The following is a 9,955-nucleotide window of genomic DNA, read 5'->3' as shown; positions in this document are numbered from 1 at the left end:
TACTACGTCTACTGCCTCTCTTGGCGCTCTTCCTGATACTGTCTCTACACCTACGTCTACACCTACTGTGCTTCCCTCTGTTTTTTCCCCTGTTCTTTTGTCAGCTTTTCCTTCTGTCCGACAGAGAGTGACGGATACAGTTGCTAGTTTTATATTACCTTTCTTCGGGTCGTCTGGTGTGACCCCTGATCCAAAGCGTAAGCAGACGCGTAGTCAACTGCCTAATTCTCACGAGATAGAGATGTTTGACCGTATGGCGCGCAAATGGATTGTTCACCCATCAAGGTATAATTTGGAGTCTGTTATGGAGGTCTTTTGTCAATGGGAAGCACCGAAACAGAGATACGTTTTTGAACAGATGTGTGTTTTCCTTTGTGGGGAATTGGAGGATAATGATTTGGAAGCAAATCCGCAGGATTTGTGCCGTGTACGGTTTGAGTTTGAAAAAGGTACGATTGTGGGTCCCGAAGTCGAAAAAGCAGTTGCGACATTGTTATCTTTTAGGATTGAGGATCCTTCCCAGTCACTGTTTAAACATCACTCCTCTGGTAAAAAGGTGCGGCAGTACCCTATGAGGGAAGTCCCTCCGGTATGGAAGGACGCTGTTGTGGCCGATGCCGCTCAAGGTATTGCTGCTGCTCCAGCTCATTTTCAGCGTGTTTGGGTACACGTCCCTTGGAAACGATCTGAAGTGTTAGCCCTTAAACAAACTTTACCCGACCCTCGTAAGAACCCTGCAGGATATTATAAGGAGTTATCGCAGACTGCGGAATCATGTGTTATGAATTTGGCTGACATAGACATGTTATATGGGAATGTAGTTCCGCAGCCTTTGTGGGGATTGATTCGCAATACAGATCACGTGCAAGAGTTAGACGCCACATGGGCTAATATTAGAGCTGCTAACGATGGGCAAGTTGGTGGTGCCAAGCCTGATCCCGTAGTAGCAGATCTCCCTGCTAGGATCATCACTTACATGAAAACTTTAATGCCTGCGATGCGTGTTAATTGGGATAAGTTATCTGCGTGTAAGCAGAAGAAAGATGAAACAGTGTCTGATTTCTTCACTAGGTTTGAGGAAACGTTTATCGACCAGAGTGGTCAAGATATGAGTACAGAAGGTGGTCAACGGTTGTTCGTTGACAAATTTGTGCATAATTTGCTTCCAGAGTTGTGTAAGAAATTGAAAGATTCAGAAAGCTCTTGGGCTGTTTCCTCTTCAGCACAAATATTAGCTACTGCACAGTATTACGAAAACAGGGATAAAGATGAGAAAGATAGAGCAGACAAGAAAAATAAGGAATTAAAAACGAAAGTTCTTTTACAACAGGCTTACCCGCCACGTGGTGGTCAGTGTAATTATCAGCAACCTCAACAGTTTCAGAAAAACATGCAAAGGTATGAGTTTACTCGACCGCGTGCCCCTGTAGGTCCCAATCAGTGTTCATATTGTAAAGAAGAGGGTCATTTCAAGTATAGTTGTCCTATTTTGTTGCAGCGTGCTAATGGTGCATTTAGCGCAAGAGGTCGAGGTGTTCAACAAGCTCCCAGAGGTAGAGGACGCGGAAGTCTCACCCAGAACGCGCGTCACCTTCCACCTCAAAATACACTGAATAGTTTTGACCAACAAACTAATGCATCTGGTAGGACGGCTCAGTACTATAATGATGATTATTATGTGGAAGATGAGAATATGGAAGGTAATGATTGCTAGGACAGCCATAGACAAAGAGAGGGAGTTGTTTCAGTTCCAGTAGATCAAAGTGGACCGTATGTTAAGGTGACTACATCAGGTGTGTCAGAGCCTTTTCTGTTGGATACTGGTGCTGCAAAGAGTTCTATTATGCACTAAAAACTCCCTGGCGCGCCTTTGTCTGTCAAGATGAATGTTTCGGTAGGTTTTTCTGGTGCCCCGGTTAGGAATCCGATTTCTTGCCCTATGTCCCTTTCTGTTGGACCTTGTGAATTGGAAGCACCCCTAATTTTGACAACAGGTTGTGGTGAAAACTTGTTGGGATTGGATTTGTTGAAAAGATTGTATGCTACATTATATTGTTCTCCTTCGGGAGTACAACTTACACTGGGTAGGAAAGTGGTTTCTCCAATGTATTTATCAAAGGATAAACTTCCGACAGAATTGTCGTTTCTTCCTGATGCCATTTGGGCTACTGGTCCTAATGATGTGGGCCTTTTGGAAATACCGCCATATGTTGTAACATTTTTTTTTATTTTTTTTTTATTTTAGCGATTTCTAAAGCGCCTGGTGACCCAAGGGCATCCCCGCGCTATGTAACTTGAATCTTATTGAGAGGGGAGGAAACCGAAGGGTGTTAGTTGGGAAACAGAAGGGTCTTTAGTTTTTTGCGGAAAGCAAGGAAGTTGGATTCCAAAGCCAATGTTAAATTGCCACGCATTCCCCAATTTAAGATCTCTAGTGAAGGTGAAAAAGCGTTGCTTGCGATCATTTATGATTTGATTGGAAAAGATGTGATCGAAGAGACCAGAGGCAACGTTTGCAAAAGTCCTGTTCTGCCTGTTTCGAAACGTACTGACCCTTCTCAGCCACCTGTTTACAGGTTCGTGATTGATCTTAGAGAGGTCAATAAAATAGTTGTGCCACAGTTTCCAGTCGTTCCTGATATTACTGCCTTATTGACTATGATTCCAGCCTCCGCCGCCTGGTTCTCGGTGATTGACTTAAAGAATGCTTTCTTCAGCATCCCGAATTGCCGAGGAGAGCAGAGATATTTTTGGTTTCAGCCTAGGAGGTCAAAGCTTTCGCTTCAAACGCGCTCCTCAGGGCTACTGTGAAAGTCCATCAATATACAGCCAAGCTTTAAAAACTCAGCTCGATGCGATTGTTTTACCTGATGGTGCGACCCTTATTCAGTACGTTGACGATTTACTAATCGCCGCAGATACTGAAGACATTTGTAAAGAAGCAACATTGTCGTTGTTGCGTCATTTGTCTAATCTACATCACAAAGTGTTGCTTTCAAAACTGCAATATTGTCGACAAGAAGTGACCTACTTAGGTAATCTCTTATCGAAGGTGGGAAGGAAACTGACCCCAGAAAGAATTCAGGCAATAGCAAAATTGAGTGTGCCTAGGACACAGAGAGAAGTACGTGCTTTCTTGGGCATTACATCCTACTGTAGACAATGGATACCTGGGTTTTCTCTGCTGGCCAAACCTTTGATAGCATTAACATGTAAAGATACACCGAATCCCGTCCCATGGTCTGAAGATTGTCAGAAAAGTTTTTCCGAATTGCGTGAAGCATTATGTTCGGCTCCTGTGCTGGGTACTCCTGACTACAGCAAGCCTTTTACGCTGTATGTGTACGAGAGGGAAGGTTGTGCATTGTCGGTGTTGACACAGTCTTTTGGAGGCAAGCAGCGTCCATGCGCGTATTTTTCATCAATTTTGGATCCGGTAGCTAAAGCATTGCCGAGTTGCTTGAGAGCCACAGCGGCAGCCGCTGTTTCTATTCGACAGTCTGCTGGGTTAGTAATGAACAACACGTTGTATGTGATGGTTCCACATGCAGTGGACACGTTGTTAAACAGAACCAAAACACAGCACTTAACTAGTGCTCGATTGTCAGGTTACGAGTTAACACTGCTAGCGAGTCATGTTCACATACAAAGGTGCAATACGTTGAATCCAGCCACGTTATTGCCGATTTCAGTGGAGACAGATGATGTTGAGCAGCATGATTGTCTTTTTAGAACAGAAGAAGAAACAAAAGGGAGAGTGGATCTCAAAGATAGTCCCCATGTAGAGTGTGATGGTACCTTATGGGTGGATGGTTCATGTTTCAAGCTTTCGAATGGTGATACGACTGCAGCATATGCTGTCACGACTTTGCATACGATTGTTGAAACTGCATGTATACCACATAATTCAGCCCAAGCAGCAGAGTTAATTGCACTTACAAGAGCGTGTGTGCTATCAAAAGGAATGAAAGTGACCATATATACCGACAGTCAGTATGCTTTCGGTGTGGCCCATAGTTTTGGGCGATTATGGAAGGAACGTGGGTTCCTGACTTCACATGGAGCTAAAATACAAAATGGTCAGTTGGTGAATGAGCTCCTTGAGTCACTGACATTGCCGCTACAAGTTGCGATTGTGAAATGCAGTGCACACAAGAAGGTTACTGATGATGTTGATCGTGGTAATGCATTTGCGGATGAAATCGCAAAAGAAACAGCAAAGAATGTGAAGAATCGGATGTATGTTGCAGGCCCTGCAAGATGGGTTGGTGATGTTGGAATGTGTGAAGACACGATAGAGAGTGTGAAGTCATTTCAAGCCGAAGCTTCAGAGAAAGAATTAAGTATGTGGAGAGAAAGTACGGGTAAACTGGATGAAAATGGTTGTTGGATTGACTTGTCAGAACATCGGCGATGGTTGGTACCCGATGCGTACGTGCTTGCAGTGGTGACAATGGCTCATGGAATGGCCCATATCAGTGTGAAAGGGATTTGTAAGTTGTTGGCTCCAGTATGGCAAAATACTGGAATTCCTAAATGTGCAGAGAATGTGGTCAAAAACTGCATGGTGTGTCTGAAATACAATCCTGGTAGGGGAACCCCAACTCCAGCTGGTCATTTTGCACCTCCAACGTATCCGTTTGAGGTTTTGCAACTAGATTTCATCCACATGGAAAGATGCAACAATTTGAAATATGTACTCGTTGTTGTTTGTGCCTTTTCAAGGTGGATAGAAGCATACCCTTTAAAAGACAACACTGCTCTGTCCACAGCTAAAGCCCTTGTCAAAGAATTTTTCCCTAGATTTGGAATGCCGAGAATGGTCTGGAGTGACAATGGGAGTGAATTTGTGGGTCGAGTGATGAAAACAGTATGTGATGGACTGGGTATCCGGCAAAAATTTCACGCTGCAAATCATCCCCAATCAGCTGGATTAGTAGAGTGCTATAATGGCACATTAAAATTGAAGTTGGCCAAGATTCAAGCAAGCTCTGGTCTTAAATGGCCTGACGCTCTGCCTTTAGCACTCCTGTCAACAAGAATGACTGCGCATTTACGAGTGGGACTTAGTCCCTATGAAATCGTGTTTGGCCGCCCGGCCAATATATGGGGAGTGCCAAGGCCTACAAAATTCAGTGAGATCAAGCATCCAGTACTGCTTGATTATTTGTATGAATTGAGGGCTAAATTGCGTGTTTTACACCAACAGGTGCATGATACTCTGCCTCAGGTCTCTGAAACTCCAGGACATCCTATCAATCCTGGATCATGGGTGCTGGTCAAAAACTTTCAACGGACAAAGAATGATGAGCCCCGTTGGACCGGCCCCCATCTCGTCCTTCTCTCAACGAGATCAGCTGTTCGAGTGAAAGGGAAAAAGAACTGGATCCACGGCGTCCATTGCAAGAGGGTCCCTTTGCCTCTGCCATATGACCGGTGGGTCCAGGAGGGGATCGCTGATTCTGAGACTGAAACCGTGCCTCGTTTTCTGCCGTTTAGCGATGCACGTGTAAAAGGAACAAGCTCTGAGCAGGAAAGCGATGACATTTTGCAAGAGGCTGTGCCACCGTCAATTCGATTGGACACTACAAAGCCTGAACTCTTGTTTCAAGACCAGACAGTACCTGGGAGAAATCGCTACAATTTGAGGCCAAGGACTATGGACAAATAAAATTCTTTTCCTTTCCCTTGCTATTTTTAATAATTTTGGGAAGTGCAGCTCTCTCTTTCATCTGAGAAACTTGCTTATTTTTGCTTTTTCGAACCGCCATCCGGGTTCAGCTGCAGGGTCGCGGTTGCTCAAGTCTTTGGAGTGCAACTGAAGACGTTAGGTCAGCAGTTCTGGTCGGTCCAAGGAGTTGCCCTGGACTGACAGAAGCATTTCCTTAGCATAGAACACCCTACCACCGCGAGCAGCACTCAGAGAGGATGGAGTTTTTCGAGAATGAGAGACCTGCTAAACCAATGGACTGCAAAGACAGAACATGTATAATGATGACAAGAAAATGATTTTTGATGTTATGTATTTCCATGTTACTGAGTGTGATGACGATCTTCATAGGATATGTCTTATTCTCTTTCCAAGTAACATTCGCACCAACTGCACAGCCCATACCTCCTCCTACTGTTTCCTCGCATTCCCTTCATCCCCTGCCTGAACACAAGTCCGCTAGAAGATTGGAATTTGTCAATAATTCGTTCATTCAGCTCCTACACCAACACCAACTAGTAGTAAACACAACTAACTGTTGGGTGTGTGGCCTTATGCCCCATACTACTGATAAAGGTATCCCGTACCTACTCCTACCTTTCAGCCATAATGGTTCTGTGTGGGCATATAGAACAATGTTCATGTATGCTCATGAAGCCAACCCCCTACGTTCTGTGAAAAATAATCCCAAGAATAGTGCTCTAGTTAAGGGGATCGTGGATATGATTAGGGAAGAGATTTCCTATGAAACCATCCCAAGAGATGAGACACTAGCATATATTGGCTGGAATATGACAGGATATGAAGTTACTCTGAGTGAGAACCAGCGAGCAAAGAAATCCTCACCGATCTGGATTGTACCCCATCAGGGTCACCTATGTTTGCAAGGTTATGGCAAGAATCCCAGAGCTCAGTTAGGGAAAAGTATCTGCGCTGAAACTTACGTTTTTGCATCTCAGACTTCCCCTTCGTTCTTAGCAGCCAAGGGTACCTATTTCATCTGCCATGATAGAGCCTATACATGGTTGCCCCCGGACTTTTCGGGCACATGTTTTGTTTCGTTCCTGCTGCCTCCCACCTACACGACCGCGGCAGATTACCATAAGACAAGGATGGTTAGAGGCGTCATCAGTCAAGATGACACTGCAGGACAAGAATTTGGAGATTTCATAAAGGGTTCTCTGCCGTTTTGGGGTCCAATGGTTAACAGCAGGAACATAAGGCAATTGACAAGAGTGGTTGAATCCACGGTAGTTGAAACAGCCGGTGCCCTTGGTAATTTGACTGCTGAGCTCCAGTCGGATCATCTTATGACTCTTCAGAACAGGGTCGCGTTAGACGTCATACTTGCAGATCGGGGTGGGGTATGTAGAGTGATCCAATCTAGCTGCTGTGTTTTTATTCCAGATAACGCTCCAACAGTTTTCCAGGCCATTTCCAAACTGCATAGAATCTCCGAATCTATCCACGTAGATAATGGGGAATGGTCATTGGCGGGGTGGTTCTGGGAACTGATATCCGCTTGGGGTTGGAAGATCCTGATAGTCAGTGGAATGATCTTAGCCATTCTTTTCCTGCTCTGTCTATGTGTACAGTGTGCTCCTGTAATTTGTGGAATCTGCGCTACATCATGTATAGGGAAACCTGTAACACGAGACGAGCTAAGCAATAGGATGATGCTACAGCAACATCTCCGCGACTTCATGGCCATAGACCTGGATTCAGACTAGCGGGAGTATAGGTTATTGCCTATGTAAGGGCATAAGGAGGGTCTGTGGTACTGTAAATTTTGGAACCACGTATCTGGCATGATTCTAACATGATGATTTCTTTATCAACAGACCGAGAATGTTTAGGATACTATGCACAAGCATTTGCGTCACATTCGAGTGACGAGATCGCCTGAAATCAGAGTTTCTGTCCTAATACCTCGAGCTCCATTTTAGGACGACAGCCATTTTGTGATTGCCCTCTCATAGGCAACAGGACTACGGCCAAGCATGGGTCTGAAGGACACACACACCTTCGCTGACTCCTCGGTGACCTGGGTGAACTGACTCCGCTGCCTAAGGCCAAACCTGTTCGGTCAGTTCCATTCCCGCGGCCGAATGAGATTAGTATCAGGGCCCAGCATATCACGAAACCTTTCATCACACACGAACCATGCCTAATCTTCTACACACCTGCCCCTGTTTCCCTCTTTATGACCCGTTTTACGAGGAGGAGGTGCCCGTTTTTATTGGGTGTCCGTCGATATCTGATGAAGGCGCTAAGCTTTGCCAGGTAATTGATTAAGGGCTGAACGAACTGAAATATGTACTTGCCATTATGACTCTGTCTTTTCCTTTGTAATGAATGCATGTGAATGATCATACCGTAAAACGAGGAATGTTTGCCTAAAGCATAATATTTGGTATATAAGGAGAAGGCTGGTTTTCGTAAGTGAGCAGTCTCCTGAGAATATACACGTATTGTACTTCTAGGACACCTGTTACTGGCTGCAGCCAATAAATACGATCTTTGACTTCACCAAGAAGACTCTGTGTTTCTGTAAGTCTGAAACAGGAAGAACTCAAAGTCTTCAGGTGTGTTCCCTGGCACCGCTGGGTTCCGAAAAACCCAGTACTTCAGGTGTCCTGCAGGCGCCTTCGGCACCGAAGACGGGAGAGCTACCTACTCCCAAAAAGAAGTTGGCGCCGACTACCTCGACACCGAAAGAAAAACCATTGGATCCGAAACCAAAGCTTTCAGAACCGAAAAAGATTTCCTTCTCCATAGCCAAGCCAATGGACCCCAAACCAACTCCTAAGGCCTCGGAGCAGAAATCCAAACCCCACTCGGACCTAAAGAAGTCGGCGCCGAATGCGGTTACCGAAGAGGAAGAACTTTTTAAACCGGATCCTGCCGATCCCAAGCAGAATAAACTCCAAACCAGAACATGTGGCCCCTGTTCCACACAAGAAGAGAAAGCTGGACACACCAGACACTCCTGCAGTGCCTGTGAAGAAAAAAGACTGTGCCACTTCACCTTCAAGACCCTCTTCTTCTCTTCTTCCTCCTGAGCCTGTTCTTCCTCCTAAGCCTGTCTCTCCTCCACAGCCTCCAAAACTTCCACCCCATTTACCACCACCACAGGATAATGATGATGATTTAGGGGGTGGGGTAGGCAACAATGACCCTTTCACTGACCCTGATGACAACACGGACACACCACAGGATGATTGGGACGATTATGATGACTCAATAGATCCCCCAGTCCTCCCTGATCCCCAGCCATATCCAACAAAACCATCTCCCCCAGATGACACTATTGGCTTTGGTCAGCTTGTAAATAGAGCTGCTGTCTACCATGGTGTTCAGATGCATTCAGACCCTGCACACGAGGACTTCCTTCTAGACACCTTCGAACAGTCACAGAAGACTGTCCAAATCCTGCCAATGCTAAAAGGGGTCATTAAACATGCACCCGACATATTCAAAGACCCGGTGACAGCTAGAATTCTGAATCCCAGGATTGACATAAAATATAAACTCTCCCCCGATGATCCCACCTACATCAAGGCACAGCTACCCTTAGACTCACTAGTGGTAACTAACGCTGGGAAATGCGCCAACTCTCAAACCTCCGGTGACGCACCACCTCCGGATAAAGAATTTAAGTTGTTAGATGCCTCTGGCAAGAGAGTTGCTGTCCAAGCAGCTAATCACTGGCGCATAGCCAACACCCAAGCATTACTTGCTAGGTACGATAGGGCTCACTATGACCAACTAGAAACCCTATTACAACATTTATCTGATCAATAAAGAATCCAGGCAAATGATTTAATTCAAGAGGGAAAATTAATAACCAACGCATCAATCAAGTGTGCCCTTGATGCAGCTGACACACCCTCTAGGTCCATTAACACTAGTGTGCTACTCCGACGACATGCCTGGTTACGCATCTCAGGTTTTAAACAAGAGGTACAAACAACTATCCTCAACCAGCCGTTCAATCAAGAAGAACTTTTTGGACCGGCTGTAGACACCACTCTAGAGAAGATGAAAAAGGACACAGAGACTGCTAAATCCATGGGAGCATTGCAGTCTCCATCCACACATGATTCCTTTAGTCACTCCTTCTATAGAGCAGCATCCAAAAACATTGAAACAGAGACCGCCTCCTCTTCCTACAAAAATACCACGCAAACATCCCCCAACAGAGGATATTTTAGAGGTGGATACAGGGGAAATAACACAGGCAGA

At 45.2% G+C, this 9,955-nt stretch overlaps 1 pseudogene; it reads left to right on the top strand.

Annotated features, from left to right (window-relative positions):
- Positions 1-5,928: 5,928 nt before the first annotated feature.
- LOC146860614 (endogenous retrovirus group PABLB member 1 Env polyprotein-like) lies at positions 5,929-7,440 on the top strand (annotated as a pseudogene).
- The last annotated feature ends 2,515 nt before the right edge of the window (positions 7,441-9,955 follow it).

The sequence above is a fragment of the Triturus cristatus genome, chromosome 3_1, assembly GCF_964204655.1.
Source record: "Triturus cristatus chromosome 3_1, aTriCri1.1, whole genome shotgun sequence".
Lineage (NCBI taxonomy): Eukaryota > Metazoa > Chordata > Amphibia > Caudata > Salamandridae > Triturus > Triturus cristatus.
The sequence above is the reverse complement of the archived record's forward strand: the minus strand, read 5'-3'. Positions and strand labels throughout refer to the sequence as shown.